Source organism: Dermacentor variabilis, chromosome 2, assembly GCF_050947875.1.
Source record: "Dermacentor variabilis isolate Ectoservices chromosome 2, ASM5094787v1, whole genome shotgun sequence".
Classification (NCBI taxonomy): Eukaryota; Metazoa; Arthropoda; class Arachnida; order Ixodida; family Ixodidae; genus Dermacentor; species Dermacentor variabilis.
In genome coordinates this window covers 105,497,255-105,514,346 of record NC_134569.1, presented here as the reverse complement: position 1 = coordinate 105,514,346, position 17,092 = coordinate 105,497,255, and the positions used below count along the sequence as shown (strand labels likewise).

The following is a 17,092-nucleotide window of genomic DNA, read 5'->3' as shown; positions in this document are numbered from 1 at the left end:
CTTATATATAGCTTTCATTGATTACGAGAAAGCGTTTGATTCTGTCGAAACCTCAGCAGTCATGGAGGCATTGCGGAATCAGGGTGTAGACGAGCCGTATGTAAATATACTGAAAGATATCTATAGCGGCTCCACAGCCACCGTAGTCCTCCATAAAGAAAGCAACAAAATCCAAATAAAGAAAGGCGTCAGGCAGGGAGATACGATCTCTCCAATGCTATTCACAGCCTGTTTACATGAGGTATTCAGAGACCTGGATTGGCAAGAATTGGGGATAAAAGTTAATGGAGAATACCTTAGTAACTTGCGATTCGCTGATGATATTGCCTTGCTTAGTAACTCAGGAGACCAATTGCAATGCATGCTCACTGACCTGGAGAGACAAAGCAGAAGAGTGGGTCTAAAAATTAATCTGCAGAAAACTAAAGTAATGTTTAACAGTCTCGGAAGAGAACAGCAATTTACAATAGGTAGCGAGGCACTGGAAGTGGTAAGGGAATACATCTACTTAGGGCAGGTAGTGACGGCGGATCCGGATCATGAGACGGAAATAATAAGAAGGATAAGAATGGGCTGGGGGTGCGTTTGGCAGGCATTCTCAGATCATGAACAGCAGGTTGCCATTATCCCTCAAGAGAAAATCGTATAATACCTGTGTCTTACCAGTACTCGCCTACGGGGCAGAAACCTGGAGGCTTACGAAAAGGGTTCTACTCAAATTGAGGACGACGCAACGAGCTATGGAAAGAAGAATGATAGGTATAACGTTAAGGGATAAGAAAAGAGCAGATTGGGTGAGGGAACAAACGCGAGTTAATGACATCTTGGTTGAAATCAAGAAAAAGAAATGGGCATGGGCAGGACATGTAATGAGGAGGGAAGATAACCGATGGTCATTAAGGGTTACGGACTGGATTCCAAGGGAAGGGAAGCGTAGCAGGGGGCGGCAGAAAGTTAGGTGGGCGGATGAGATTAAGAAGTTTGCAGGGACGGCATGGCCACAATTAGTACATGACCGGGGTTGTTGGAGAAGTATGGGAGAGGCCTTTGCCCTGCAGTGGGCGTAACCAGGCTGATGATGATGATGATGATGATGATGATGATGATGATGATGATGATGATGATGATGATGATGATCTCGTCCGCCCAGTACACTCCGTCACTGACCGGCGCCGCCGGAATGCCGAAATTGTGGATGTCTCGCGGATGAAGCCCTTCACTCCCCGTTTAGATAACCTCTAATCTGCGGCCAGGCTGGTCGCTTCCATGACGGGGGAAGTTAGTGTAAGCAATATTAACGTACTTCGTCGTTTTCATTTGTACATAGCCATCATCATCTTCCCTGTTCTTCGACTTCTTCGCGCATGAGCTGGGGCGTTGCCTTTTTGGGAATAAACGGCGTTGGACAACATGGTCGGTCTCGGTATTATGATATTTCATATTTCGTGAGGTTTTTTGCCAGTCGGAAAAAATTGCACGCAATTAGTACGTCGCTGAAAACACGGCAGTTAGGTATGTCATCTGGGGGTGCCTGGGGGTGCCTACAAATATTGACACTATGACAATTAGGACAATAATCCGCGAATAAGATAATTAACTGCAACTGTCGAATTAAATTTCAGGAACGAAATAATTACTGGCGGCTATATTCCACTGTACTGGAAACAATATGCACTATAGGTTTTCTTCGAGTAACGCAACTGCGTTACTCTTGGTGCATGATAGTTGGGGCAGCCTGCATAATTCACTCAGTAGCCGGAATGAGGCCAAGCCAGATTCACTCATGTCATGTCCGAGTATAAGCAGTCAGCGCTTATACTTGGACTCGAAAAAAAGAAAAGACAGAGAGAGGCTGCAGTTTCGCCGGAAAGGCGAAGTATACGACAATTACGCGAAGGAAGACTACACCACCAAGAGACGCCAGATTCTTGGTGTTGGGAGAGGACTCGGGCTGTGAAATTGAACTGTCTCCTACTATGAGTTCTTGTAAATTCTCACATAAGGCCGTCGCTTAAGTGAAGAACTCTTCGATGTCACACGAAATTTCTTCAAGTACTATATATATGTGGCGTTCGCAAATCTATCCTATGCGCCGTCTGCAGACCATGTTGAAGATACGGCGCGCGAGGCCGTACAAATCACACTTGTTGGCGGAGTCGAAGCCGCCCCCCTCCCTCCCGCGCTACCTCCCCGCCTGCCTCCATATAAGGCGCGCTAGATCAGGCCGCGATCTTCAGTTCCCCCTTGCGCCCGGTCGCGAAAAGCTCAGCTGCTGCTGGAGAACAACGCCGCTGCCCCTCTGCCTCCCTCCCATCACCCCACGGCCTTTCGTGCGACGGAAAACGGCGCGATTGCTCTCCTCTTTCTTCTTTCGGGCGCGCCAGATTGAGCCGCAATACGCGGCTTACCGCGCGTGCTTATGCGACGCGCGGCGACGGTGCGGCCGCCCTTGTACTTTAACGGAACCTCACGGCGACGGCGACGGCAAAATGCGCTTGAGGTGTCCATATATTCGCTATCGCAATAATAAATTAAAGTGAGAGTTGCCTACGGCGATGACAAACGATGTGAGTAATTTGAGGGAATTGATTTCAGTGTATATGGTATACCGTGGCGCCATCCGGCACTGCAAAGGCAAAACAAGGTAGGCGCCGTGTTTCGCCCTTGCAACTACACAGACCGTGCCACCGTTTTCTTCGCGCTAGAGTGACTCTGGTTTACGCAAATTCTACACATCAGGAAGGGCATCGTCGCAGGTGAGTGGTATTTATTAGTTATTCTGAATTAAAGGGGCAAGTAAGGCAACCAGAAGCGGTATTAAAATGCGTCGATCGCGAAATGCCATATCTGCGAAAAATTTCAATGCACGGCACCAAGTTTCAAGGTTTTGACTGCTGTTGCAGTTTAAAAATAGAAGAAAAAACTTGGAGGACGCTTCAGCTTCGCCTTCAAGAGTGGAACGCGATAGCGTTATCGCACCCCGTTCGCACCGCCCACTGATTCGCTCGGCATGCTCTTGAGTCACACAAAGACGAAACGTGCACCTTAGCAAGCGGAACGAACCTAAGAACTCGGTGTCTCGGAGGGAGAAACGATCTACGCGAGTCAAACTTCGTGATCGGCACGGACAGCCGGGCTGCGACGCGCCATGAAGGCGGACGCGATCATGGGGCTGACGCCTCGATGGGATAGTCCTATATCTCGCTTCGGAGCACCACGCAGACGCATGACTCCTCGCCAGCAGCACGGCACACATCGCAGCGGACGCTTTCTCGCCAGACGCGCTACGGCGCAGCGATCACGTCAGAGGCGTCCCGCATCGGACGCTGCACCTAGGAATCGCGCTGTGAGCGGACAGAGGAGCCGCGTCGCCTAAACACGACGGTTCGACTGACGCACGCTGGAAGTTGGAAGGGGAGAGAGCGAGAAAACTTATTAAACGCAACCTCGCACCGGTCCCCGCACGACCCCAATGCGCTCAAATGAGACGAAGGGGAGAAGCGGGCGAGTGGCGCGCCAACCGTCGGGGCAGCGCCGTACATTGCGAGAAGGGGGTCTTCTGTGTTTGCCGCAAGATGGCTCTGCGTGTGCGCCAAGCGCAGAAGAAATGTAGCGGAAACGTACTTCGCTACCCGTTTAACTGCGACTTCTGTAATTTACAAGCTCATAATTACCGATATACACCGCAGTATAAATTTCTACGGCACGTTTCTAAGGCAACACCGCATTCACTAGAGGCGCTTTTGTCCCGCTTTGGACCACCGAACTCATGGATGAATGGTAGCGTCTCCGTCTCACTCCGGAGACTCTTGTTCGATTCCCACCCAGCCCATGTTGCAGGCTGTTTTTATTTATGAATTGCCTTCCACCATTTTTCGCTCACGGCCAACACCGCCGACCACACCGGCTTTTCTGCGACACGAGCTTCTTAACGCTATCGCGTTAAAACAGGCGCTGTATATACATTATTTTGAGATGATTGGCGCGAATTTAATGCGATTAGGAATCTATCCTATAATGGGTGCGTAATTGGTGGTGACGTGTTTTTTATGTTATGATCCTTATTATATGAAAGGCAGCATTTATACCTAGTGGCGCACACCCGGTGATCTGAGCTGGCGTCAGAGAGGTTAGCTGAAGAGCGGCACATAGCTGCAGTGACCCAAGTTGACGTGCGAAGTGTTCATTCAAGAGCGGCGCATACCCAGTTGCATATAACCAGGGATCCAAGTTGCTGTAAACCTAAAGGAGGTTCATTGATGAGCGGCACGCACCCTGTGTCATGCACCCAGTCCCCAAGTTGGCGTGAGAGAGTCTCATTGAAAAGCAGCACATGTCCAGTGTCACGTGCGCATGCAGTGACCCAAGTTGGTCTGGCAGTTGGTTTCGAACTCGGTCACCTGAGCACGGTAGCCCGATTCTCTACCCATTGGACCCTAGTGGGCATGAAAGAGGTTAGCCGAGGACGGACGGACCTACGGACAGACAGACGGAGGGACGGACGGACTTACTGGCTGACTGGCTTGACAGCACACTGGGTGAAGCTCCCAAAGAATGCTGATCGCATTTCTTTTTATATGTGGCGCAGGTGAATGGCCGTTTAATGTCCGAACACGATGATGAAGTGATGCAGTTTGGGTATTCCCGCGTGCGGTGAGCGTGAAGAAAAAGAAAGAAGATCCATTCATATGTCATTTCACTATTGCATTTGGCATTTTCAGTCACATGCGCTTAAACGCTTCGAAACATCACATCAGATAAACCTGCCCATCCACTTCACAGCATTACATGTTTTGCCGGGAAGTGGCTGAACGCGGTGTCTAGATGAATGACTGTAGATGCGAAATAGTATGAGCTGCGCAAGCACTCACTTTAGTATCTGCAAATGTTGCATGCGAGACATAATTTTTACAAAAGTCTAATTTTGACAATGACTCCCCAACAGCCCGCTAATAACTGGCCTCGAGAACAATTCGCTTGTGTCCCGTTTGCTTGGGCAGCAAGGGGCAAGCAGTGACTCTCAATGTTACACTAAAATCGGTGCCGGAAAATTAGCAGGACCAAGAAAGCGATATATCATGGTGTCTTATTTATTTATTTATTTATTTATTTATTTATTTATTTATTTATTTATTTTTATTTGGTCGGTCGGTCGGTCGGTCGGTCGGTTGGTTGTACAGTTTTCGAAGAAACGTTGCTGTACACAAATTTCATGCTCTGTTATCTGGCAGCAAAACTTGGGACGTCCCATAGTGTGCTGGTGCAGTGGCGTCACTAATGGGGAGAGGTGAGGGGCACCCTGGGTGCAGCGCTCAGGGGTGTGCAACTGGGCAGTGAATTTTGAAGGGGTCGGGTAGTTCGATGGCAAAAATTATTCGTCAAAGAAGCGGAGAGGCGCCGGGCGTCTTTCACTGAGTGCACCAGTTGCACTATGTGTACGCACTGACTACAGCAAAAAAAAAAAGCGATGAAAATTTGTAGTAGTGTACCCTCAGCAAAGCTTAACGACTTAGGGTGTTGCGGAACGTGGCGTTAAAGTGAAGTATACATACATTAGACACATATCACCCCTGGGAGGCACATATTATATTTCGCAGATACACCTGTGTAGCGCTCGTTGTAACTGTAGAAATACTTCCGCATCGGGCCGACTGCGATAGCGGATAGTGCTGATTTATGCTTTAATTTCCTTACGAAAACTCCTTTAAAATATGCCACACGTTCTTGGACTGTTCTCATCGCGTTGCGGCAGTAACGTGCATCGGGAGGGAAATGAAAGGGGTATTCAGCAGCTGTATTTGAAACATTTAACGATTAGGCCAAAGTGCCATCCATAAGGAAGCGTTAACGCTCTCTCTCTCTCTCTCTCTCTCTCTCTCTCTCTCTCTCTCTCTCTCTCTCTCTCTCTCTCTCTCTCTCTCTCTCTCTCCAAGCATTTCATCACGAACGCAAGCTTCAGAATGAGCCTAGATAGCTGGAGACATTTCTACAAGATGAAGAGTCACTATCATATGATGCCAACGGACAACAAAACCAATGAAAGAATGTGGCATTATGGTAGATTACTTGTTTCAATGAAACGTTGAAGTGATAAAGGGAAACGAAAGGGACGAAAAGACAGCTTGCTTATTATTTCTGCATTTCATTAAAACTAAGTAATTTACCCCATATGCTTTCCTTTTTCTTATTCTCTGTTGGCTTGTCACTAACAAAAATCGGGCCCTCTGTTCTCCTTCTCGTTCATTACAAGATGAAAAGTCATGTTAGTCATGTAAAATGTTCTGTCATTGAATGTTTTGCATGTGAGTCATACGTGAATAGCAATATATAGTTTATAAACAAGGAGATGCGTCGACTTACGTATGGAGCATGGCAGTGTGGCACAGTGGGGCAATTCGCAAGCGTAACCGTTGAAACAGATTTCCTAAAAAGGCAGTTCCGCCACCCCTTGGGTATCCCCCCATCTTTCATCCCCCCCATCCCGCTCCCATGTGTAGGGTAGCAAACCGGTTACGCTACACTGGTTAACCTCCCTGCCTTCCTTCTCCACTTTTTCCTTCCTTGGGTAATGCCTCCTGCTCCCTGTTGACCTTTTTTTCTTTGTGATATATTTTTAAATGTCTGTTTTTTTTACTGACGCTGATGCTTTTTTTGTTTTTCTTCCCACCAACAGTGCGAAGGACAAGCGTTTCCCCCTTTCATCCGTCTTCCTTTCTCTGTCTCTTAGTTTTCTTTTCCGGGAGGGGGAAGGGTTGAGGTTAGACTGGACTTAGGCCACCGTCATACGACTGACTAATCACCAATTTATGTGCTAATATGAATGTGCAGTGAGGTATGGCAATTCTCTCAAGTTGAAGAGAGAAAGAGTAAAATAAGCCAAGAAGAAACAGACCAACCTAGACGCAGTAAGGGTAAAAGTAGACGATTTCAGGTTGGTGCCCGCAAACAAATATGCAACTTTAGAACAGGAAGATGAAGCCAACATAAAGGCAATGAACGAAACCGTAACTAGCCTGAAGCTAAGTCTAAACAACTACTGTACGTCCGGCCGCGCAGAAACGTGGGACTGCCATCATTTAGGCAGCAAAGGCCAAGGTCGCAAGCAAAGGACACGAGTTTATTTCCTTTAGAATTTACCTTGTTGCTTCTCCAAAGTGAATGATGTGTGTTGAAGTCCCCAACAACAATCCGTGGACCAGGAGTCGCATCTATATTGTCACTCAGTCTCTGTCTATCGAAACGACTTGATGGAGAGAGGTAAGCGCCCACTAAAGTAAACGTAAGTTTGTTTTTTCACGGTCAAACAGACATACTTATTGCTGTCATGTGGCCGCACTGGATGAACAACGTAAGTCAGTTCACACCGTATGTATATGATAACTTTTCTAATGTTATTACAAGTCGATGACACATAAGGCTCATAGACTGATATCCGGACGGGTTTCTGTAGGTTCGGTTCACAGACGACAATAACGGGGAATCGATTGGTGAAAACGTAATGTCGAAGATCGGCAATACGGGATTTCAGTCCACAGGCATTCCATTGCATAACAGACGCTTCCTTGACTTGCCTGAGGAAAGGCTGACGCGGTAGAGCCATTATGCTTGCTACTCGAGGCTCGCAAGAACCGGATCCAGGCCGTCCAGCACTTGCAGTGCACCTCGAGCAGATGGCGTCTATCACCTCGAGCAGATGTCATTTATCAACACACGAATTACTTTCATTAGAGCTTTTATTATGGCGATGACTTGCTTGTCTTGACCTCGCACGTGATATGTGCCGTCATTGGCGCATCTGTAGTCTACCATCGATCTTTGTTGTGCTGGAGGACATAATGTCGGAAGTGCAGGCCAGTCGTTTGCAGTAGACGTATTCACTGCGACACCAGGCACCGTGTTGTTAGTGTGGGTGGACGGCTTGGGAGCACCAGCTGCAAAAGTAGCGTCTGTCTCACGACGGCATCAGTATTTCTAGTAGACGACGATCGCTTGCGGTGGCGGCGGACACGACGCCGTCGCACTTTGGCGGCGGCCTCTCTGTGCATTGAGTTGTCTCTCACCATTTGTTTTAGGACTTTCAGCTCTGTCTTGTGTATCGGGCAGTCTTTCGGCAATGCTTCATGGGGACCAGAGCAATTGGCCCACTTGAAATCAGTCGCACGGCAAGTATCAGCGCTGTGCTGCTCAGAACATTTTGGGCACACGGTCGAATGTTTGCATATGCCGCTGACATGCCCGATCTTCTAACAATTACGGCACTGAAGAGGTCTTGGAACGAACGGTCGCACTGGATGACGAAAGAATCCAACTTTCACGTGTGACGGCAAGCTACCTCTGGATTATCCTCACACAACGTGATTCTCCTAGGCGACGGATTTCAATAATAGGTGTGTCTGCTGTGGCGTGTTTGACCAAAATAGGCAGATCGTTGTCGTTGATTGACTCATCGAAGTCATAAATCACACCTGATGGAGTATCGCTGTCCTGTGGTATTATGGTGCGAACATTTATCTTGCCCAGCATCTTTACTGTACTCAAGATATCCAATGCTGCTCTGTACTTGACATCAACCGCGAGAATGTTCTCACGGGTGTTAATTCTCATATCCGTAATCTCATTCGGAAAAAGAGCCTCCAGCGTGACAGACACGGCTTGTCTGTTTAGCCGATTCAGGTCGTCGGTGGGCGTCTCGGGCAAGAAGAGGATGGTATGAGCCGCGTCATTGGTCTTTGCCGCCGCCGCCGTCCTTGTTGAAGACGAGCAAGCAGTGACGAACCTCCTCTTTCCTTTTTGCCTTACAACTGTCAAGTAGTCGCCGTCATCCGACAGATCTTCTTCTGAAGCAGAGTAGTACAGCAGGGTGTCCTCGCTGCCTGTGTCGCTCATGCGGTGATTGCGCTTTCTCGGAGCGCTTGACGCTGTCACGTCTGCCTCCTCCGGACGTCTAGCTGACTCTGCTTCCGTCGCTGAAGGTCTCGGGAGCGGCGCCTCCCGAAAACACGCAAATATACTCTTAAAATGAGAGTAGTGGAAAAACGGGGTTCTGCACAAGAGACACTTCTTTGTCTTCCTCCCTCCAGTATGTAAGCTCTCCCAAGTAACAAAGGACCTAATAAAAGAAAGACAAAGCATGAAAGTGTCTAACTCAAAAGCTCAGATAGAATTCGCTGAACTGTCAAAACTGATCTACAAAAAGAAAGTGATACCGGTGTCACACGGTCACTTTTAATCGCGGTCGGGTCCGATCCGGTTCGGATTCCTTCATCGCGATCGAAAACGATCACTGCTGCATGGTCCAACAATCCCGACCGAGTTTAGGCTAGCTCAAGCACACCAGTTGTCATTTGTGGGTCCAAAAGCACGTTAAAATTGGTATAAAATTACAACATAAAACTCCTTTTCTTTTTTCAAGAAAATCTTATTCGTTTGTCAATGTGGGCATGGCTATTATCGCCTGTTTATCGTCTGCTACTCTGGGAATTACATGGTCGTCAGCCTGCGATCACGATCAAGATGCCCGATCGCGTTGCACGGATCGCGATTGTCTGGATCCGGATCAAGCAAGATCGCGATCGGAAGTGGCCATGTAGCAACACTTGATCCGGATCGAGTTCGATCCGGATCGGGTCCCATCGCGATCAAAAGTGAACGTGCGACACCGGTATAAGAGATGTTCGAAACTATAATATGGGAAAGATTGCGGAAGCAGTAAAAAAATGGCCACAACATGAAATCAGTGAGAAGAAAACTTGGCATAGGACAAGACAAGATGTATACACTGAAAGATAAGAAGGGTAATGTAGTCAGCAATTTCGATGATATAGTAAAAGCAGCATAATAATTCTATATCGACTTTGTACATTTCGATGATATAGTAAACGCAGCGTAATTCTATACCGACCTTTTCCAGAGCAGCCACGCTACTTTCATTCGAAGTAGAGATGAACAGGATACAGAGGCTCCTTCTATAACTAGAAATGAAGTTAGAAGGGACTTGCAAGACACGACACGGGAAAAGGCGGCAGGAGAAGATGGAATAACACTCCATTTAATCAAAGATGGAGGAGATATGCTTGAAAAGCTTGCGGCCCTTTATACGCAATTCCTCACGACTTCAAGTGTACCAGAGAGCTAGAAGAATGCCAACATTATACTAATCCATAAGAAGACGTTAAAGAATTGGAGAATTATAGGTCCATTATCTTGGAATGTATGTTGTATAAATTATTCACTAGATAATTTCCAATCGAATCAGGGCAACACCTGACTTAGTCAACCAAGAGAACAGGCCGGCTTCAGGAAGAGATATTCTGTGATGGATCATAACCATGTCATCAATCAGGTAATTAAAAAAATCTGCGGAGTATACAATCAACGCCTCTATATGGCTTTCATAAATTATGGAAATGCATTTAATTCAGTAGAGATACCATCAGTCATAGAGGTATTGCGTAATCAAGAAATATATGAGGCATACGTGAATATTTTGGGAAATATCTACAAAGATTCCACAACTACCTTGATTCTCCACAAGAAAAGTAGAAAGATATAAAGGGGTCAGGCAAGGAGACATAATTTGTCCAATGCCATTCATTGTATGCTTGAAAGAAGTATTCAAGCTATTAAACTGGGAAGGCTTAGGAGCGAGGACCAACGGTGAACATCTCAGGAACCTTCGGTTTGCAGATGATATTGTCCTGTTCAGCAACACTGAGGACAAATTGCATCAAATGATTGCGGACCTTAACCGAGAAAGTGTAAGAGCAGGGTTGAAGATTAATATGCAGAAGACAAAAGTAATGTTCAGTAGCCTGGCAAGAGAACAAGAATTCAGGATCGCCAGTCAACCTATAGACTAGAGTCTGTACAGGAGCACGTTTATATAGGCCAATAACTCACAGGGGATCCTGATCATGAGGTGGAGATTAACAGAAGAATAAAAAAGGGATTGGAGTGCATGCGGCAGGCATTACCAAATCCTGACTGGAAACTTACCGCTGTCGTTGAAAAGAAAAGTATACAATCATTGCAATCTACCGGCGCTAACATATGAGGCAGAAACTTGGAGATTAACAAAGAAGCTAGAGAACAACTTAAGAAGTGCGCAAAGAGCGACGGAACGAAAATATTAGGCATAACGTTAACAGACAGGAAGAGAGCAGTGTGTATCAGAGAGCAACCAGGGATAGCCGAAATTCTAGTTGACATTAAGAGAAAAATAAATGAAGCTGGGCAGGCCATGCAATGCGTAAGGTATAGATAACCGGTGGACTATTAGAGTTACAGAATGGGCGCCAAGTAAGGGGAGCGCAGTCGATGACAGCAGAAAATTAGGTGGGGTGATGAAATTAGGAAATTTGCGGGCGCAAGTGGGAATCAGCTAGCGCAAGACAGGGGTAATTGGAGATCACAGGGAGAGGCATTCGTCCTGCAGTGGACATAACAATAAGCTGATGATGACAACGGCGGCGACATCAATGATGATAAATGTGCAATAATTGCGGCCTCAAAACCTGTGTTCTTTTAAGTCTGCCCATTACCTGCTGTGGTGGCTTAGCAGCTATATGGTGCTGAGCTGCTAAGCACGAGGTCGTGGGATTAAATCCCAGCCGCGGCTACCGCATTTAGAAGGAAACTAAATGCAAAAAAAAAAAAAAAAATGCCGTGTTCCGTGCGTTGAGGGTGCGTTAAAAATCCCCAGGTGGTCAAAATTATTCCGGACTCTCCCACTACGCTGTGCCTCGCTATCAAATCGTGGTCTTGGCACGTAAAACCCCAGAATTCAATTCAAATCTGCCCATTTACGCTATCTGTTCACGCATATTTGTCATTCGCCGACAAATGTTTATCTCTCCTGTGGCTGACCGCGAAGTTACTGCACATACCGTAACTGCATATAGCCTTTTCTTTTCGGACGCTGTCCGGTGTTATCGACAGAGTCATGGTGCACGCCGCGCTATATATGTGATGACGCCATTTTTCTCACGCGCGCCCACCGTGTAGCAATGAATGCCAAATGGCCCTTTTTTTTTTCCTTCTTCCTTTTGTTTTTCATCTCTCCCTCGCGACATGCAGAGCAAATGCGGGGCGGATGGGGTAAGGGGCGTTGGGAAATGAAGGGCGCCAAGGGCAGTCACCCACCGTCGGCGAAAAACCGATGATGGTCGCGCGCGCTCGCGCTACAGCGTTGCGGCGAGCGCGCGTGCACAGTCATGCGCAAATCACGACACGCGCCATCTCTCATCTCCGCTGCCAGCCGCATCGCCTTTGCGAGGAATCACGGCGCGCACGCGGCGAGGGTGTGTAGACGTAGCAGAGGCTCCCTCTCTCTCTCTCTCTCTCTCTCTCTCTCCACGCATGGACCACGCGGGAAGGACGTCGTCGTGCGCACCGTTTCGGAACATTAGGCGGCTAGGAAGAGAGTGAGAGAGGAGGCAATACAAGCACACATACACGGAGAGAGAGAGAGAGAAAAAAAAGCAGAGAAACAAAAGAAGCACCGACGGAAGCAATATGCGTCCACAAGGAAGTGCGCGCGGAGAGGAGCGCGTGGACGTGTGTTGCGCGCAAATAAACAAAAAAAAAGGGGGGGGGCGAAAACGGGACGATGCGGCGGACGTCGTGCAGGCCGTACGACGATGCGCGCCTCAATTTCTCGCTTATGCGTACGGCGTATACGTGTGCAGAATGACGGGTCCGGTTTATGGGTGGGGGGCTCGGCCAAATTTGCTGGCGTTTCCCACGGAACGCCGAACCGAAATGGCGGGCTCATATATGTAGCCATAGCAGGGAACCCCCGAAACAAACGTGTGCGAGAGATATTGAGGTTGTGTAACACGTGAACGCCGTACTGTGTTCTTTCTTCTTCTTTTCCGTATTTTTTTTTCTTTGATTTTGGCTACCCTGCGAATACTAAACGTTCCGGGTGCCTTTAGTATACGTGTTTGTTGGCAACGAAAGTTTCTCCCGTGCACCTACAGTTCCAGTGCGGTCTTGACCATGTTCGATGATACGAAATGAGTGTGCAGAAAAGGAAGTAAAAATGTCCTGTCCAGATTTACCCCTCGGACCAACGTTACTCGCCTCAGGCGCTGTCAGTCTGATCCAAGGGTTCCGCTTCCAACGCTAGACCCGTGGGTTTTAGGAAGTTGTCACTACTAATCAGTCTATGTTACAAGTGAGAAAAAGAAGTCGCACTTTCGCCTGAAAGGCGAACCATTGATTGCGATAGCAAATTATTAGACAGCTATACGAAGTAATGATAGCAGATTTATCGGCCGTATAAACTTATAGAAAGAGGTTGGCAGTGGCTTAGCTCGGCTATGCCAGGATATACGTAGCAAAAGCTAAGGCATAGCACGGTTAGCCTTGGTTACTCTTGATTGCAAGTCCAAGTTAGTCTGGTTGTCTAGCTATGTTGCGGCGTTTAGCCAGTCGTTCGGCGCGCTGTTAGTCTATTTCCTGGGCGATTCATTTCCTCTTCATCTCATTCCGATGTCGATTCCAGGCCTCCTCCTGCTTATCAAAATTGGCGCCGTCCATACTGCCGCCTCAACTGTAGTTGCGGCGCACGCGAGCTCTCCTTTTCAATGCTCCGACATGTTATCAGGCATGCGACGCAGCTGCCGAAGCGAGCGGAGGCGAGCGCAACGACGAGGAACGCGGTGTGAAGTCATACCAAACGGCGGCGGTGGAAAGGCGCTGCGCAGCGGCGGAACACCTGTGGCTCGGTGCTACTATAGTGGCGCATGCGCAGTAGTGACTAGGGAGCGAGAGAGAGAGAGAGAAATATACGCAGCGAGGTGCGCGTTGTGACGTCATGTGCCCCCTCGGAGCACCGCCACGGCGAAATCGCGAGTTCACGACCAGTAAACCTTTCGCTTTAATATGCTTACTAGCTAAATATACAGGCACGGTGTCACGCGCGCACAGGTAAACATAAACACATATCACTCGATGATTACGGAAACTCGCTGTCAAAACGCTGGAGTGACGAAGCGCAGCAGCAGCATCAAGCGAATGCTGCCTCTCGCTTCAACGCGAACTGAGCGTCGAAAGCACAGAGCATACGAAGCTACCAGCACTCTGCGCACTTTGTCCACATGGCAGATCGCTTTGAAGATGAGACCCGCGTGACAGCGCACTTTGTGCACATCGCAGATCGGTTTCGTACGGCGCGCCCCCGCGGGCGCGCCGTACGAAACCGCGATCTTCGGGTGACCCTCGTTTCACTCGCTCATAGAGAATGCGGCGCGCGCAAACGATACTATCGTGCTCGGACTTTATACGGAACATCACGGCGATGACGACGGCAGAACTGCACGTCGAGTGTCCATATAATTGCTATCGCAATAAAGAAAAATGACAATCATTCCACTCTACTAAGACGGAATGGCAGCGAAATCTGACGACAGTCAAAGCTCTAAAACGAAAAGCAAAGTGCTTTCGCTGCCATTCCATCTTATTCACTGAGCGGAACGGTTGTCATTTCTTGCGTTGCGAGTCTGGCGTCGTTGCTCGTTCGAAGGTGCCCGGGCTCGCGGTTGTCGTTTTCGTTCAGCATCGCGGGAACGTTCTTCGTCGGTGGTCGTTTCGCGCCGGCGCCGTTTACATTCTCGTTGCTGTTCCCTCCGGTGCTCCTCGTACGCATGTTGTTATTTGGGTGTACGAACTATACGTGTCCGCCCCATCAATAACGCAGCTGTTTTTAGCGCCGATACCTCTCCTGCTTATATACCGCGCTAACATTGACGTCACGCTATTGTTCACGGCGAGCGTTCTAGTCTGTTCCGCATTCTGACATCAGCGCCACCGCACTGCACCCATATGGGTTTGTAAGAAATCGCTAAGCCCGTTTCCGTTGCCGGACGCCGAAAAAACTACGGAAGGTCAGTCATATACGGCTTTCGCTGTAAAAGGCGAACTTGACGCACCTTGCATAGCCCAGCAAAGCAGCTGTGTGAGACTGTAGGTAGGCCAGGACGCGTCCATAGCAGGTGGTGCGCTGTTGCCGGCTCACCCATGCTCCCAGGTGTCACAATTCGGATCGAGCAGCTTGTCGAGGTATAGGGATGTGAACGCTGGCGTGGCCACCGTGCCGGCACGGGGGGCAGCTCGCTGCTCTAACTGCAAAGGAGCAAGGCAACAAATCTGACCTAGCCTCCCATAGAAGTTGCTTTGGTTGCCTTGCATATGCTGCTTAACACTCACTTTCTTAATCATGGCCGCTGCAGCTTGTCAGGCCGCTCGCTGCGAGGTTGCGCCCGCTGATCAGCTGTGAGCGAACTGTAAACGTCAAGCTAAAGTTCTCTTAAGGCGCCACGTTTGGCACCATGCAGCGTTTGTGCAACGCCGCTCCGACGCGACGCACGACACTCAAGCCGGCAGCGGAAGAAGACGGAACGCGGGCCATCGCTCCGCTGCCGCGTCGATGGAGCCGAGCGGCGCAGTGCGTCCAATGCGCTTCTTTTGTAGCTTTGCAGGTAAGCCGACTGCGCGTCGCCTCCGCCGCTACTTGCGTATCTGGGAGATGCGCTTAGTACAAAAAAAAAAAAAAAAAAAAAAAGGGTGAGATCAGCGATCAACGCAGTAATCTGCAGTGCCTGAGAGCGCGTGAAACGCGAACGCGCAATTTTTAGCAGAGCGTCGCTTACGTCCTGACCCGTTCAAGTTGTACGCGTTCAAGTCGCTGCGGAGATCCACAACGGTTCTCGTGCGCCGCCGTGGTCGGTATCAAATGTGATGCGAAAGTGGCTGGGGCTGGGCTTGAACCTAGATATACGAGCGAAAGCTCTGTTAAGGATGGTTAGACGCGGTTCTTCAGTGCTCCTTCCCGGCGAGCTATATGGGGAGAGCGCTCAAAATCAGCCCGGCGCCTGCGGCGAAGAATTGACGCGCTCGCACCGGCGCGGGCTTCCTCCATGGCGAGACTAAGCGACGAAGCACCGCAGAAGCCGCTGTTGAGACGCGTTTATAGCCCGTCGTTGTCGGCGCGCGGGCGAGCGTCGCTCGACGCCGGACGCGTCGGAGCGCGTTGGCCGCTTCCGGTTACGTTGGCTGTGCCAGTGTGTCGAACCGTCGTTTGCACTATAGACGCTGTTCTCGCCAACATGACGTAAAGCGTGCGCGCGGTCACGCTACGTCGGACTGTATTTAGCATGGAGGAAAGAAAAAGATCAGAGGGAGCATAACGTCACGCAGCCAGCCTTAGCAAGCGAACGCTTTCTCTATGCTTTCTCTTTGATGCGGCTCGCCGAACGGACACGCATAGCGTAACACCGCGATTCGATGCCACAATACAGAAACTTGAGCGCGGCATTAAGCGAAAGTGCCGCGGTGGTAGCCATGTGTTTCTTTATTTGAAGAGTTTCTAATGATTTCTAATGGGTATCGAAAAAAAAAAAGAATTCAACCGGGAGTACTCAAACACACCGCGTGCTCAGACGTTTTTACCGCGTGTTGGTCCGCCACATCCACTTCAATCGCGTTGCGGCATGCTCCCTCCAATTATTTCCTTCCTCCATGATATTTAGCCTGTTTGGCCCTTTAAACCCTCACCTAGTCACGTGGTACACAGCGGCGAGGATGGAGGCGGGGAGGCTCGAGCGAGCGCAGCTGCGACGCCTTTCCACAGCGGGTCACGTGACGTGACGCCACATCTTCACACTTGCGCGCCAGCGCATAGAGTAGGAAATTGAACAAGAGACACTCGGCGAAAAACTGGCAACAGGAAATACGTCACGCTGTAGTATCGATGTCGACCGTTTGCCGCCGCGAGCATCGGGGAAAAAAACGCGAAATGAAGTTAACAGACATTGTTTTATCAATTTTTTTATAATCCCGGCAAAACTAAAATTATCTGCATATAGATTAAGTTTTGCTTTGCGACTTACTTGCTTTACCTAGCGACAGGCCAACGGCGCACAAGGTGCATGCGTCATTATGCGTCATGCGTCAGACACGCCGCCGAAGCGAGCGAGGCTGGCTGGCTGGCAGCGCATCTCAGCGTTGGCCTGTTCGGCGACCCTCCTGCGCGCTTTTCCTTCTTTTTTATTATTTAGCCTGGTTTGTTGGGCTCCCAGTGTGTTCTTGC

The 17,092-nt window shown here is 49.1% G+C and overlaps 1 protein-coding gene across 1 annotated transcript in view; it reads right to left on the bottom strand.

Annotated features, from left to right (window-relative positions):
- The window catches only part of Sap130 (Sin3A-associated protein 130), a 117,913-nt gene extending 102,506 nt beyond the window's left edge, over positions 1 to 15,407 (bottom strand). The window contains exons 1-2 of the mRNA XM_075681593.1: positions 15,211 to 15,407; positions 14,934 to 15,126 (exon numbers count right to left, since the gene is read on the bottom strand). The gene's annotated coding sequence lies outside the window, so the exon portion shown is untranslated. The remainder of the gene's footprint in view (positions 1 to 14,933; positions 15,127 to 15,210) is intronic.
- Positions 15,408 to 17,092: the final 1,685 nt, after the last annotated feature.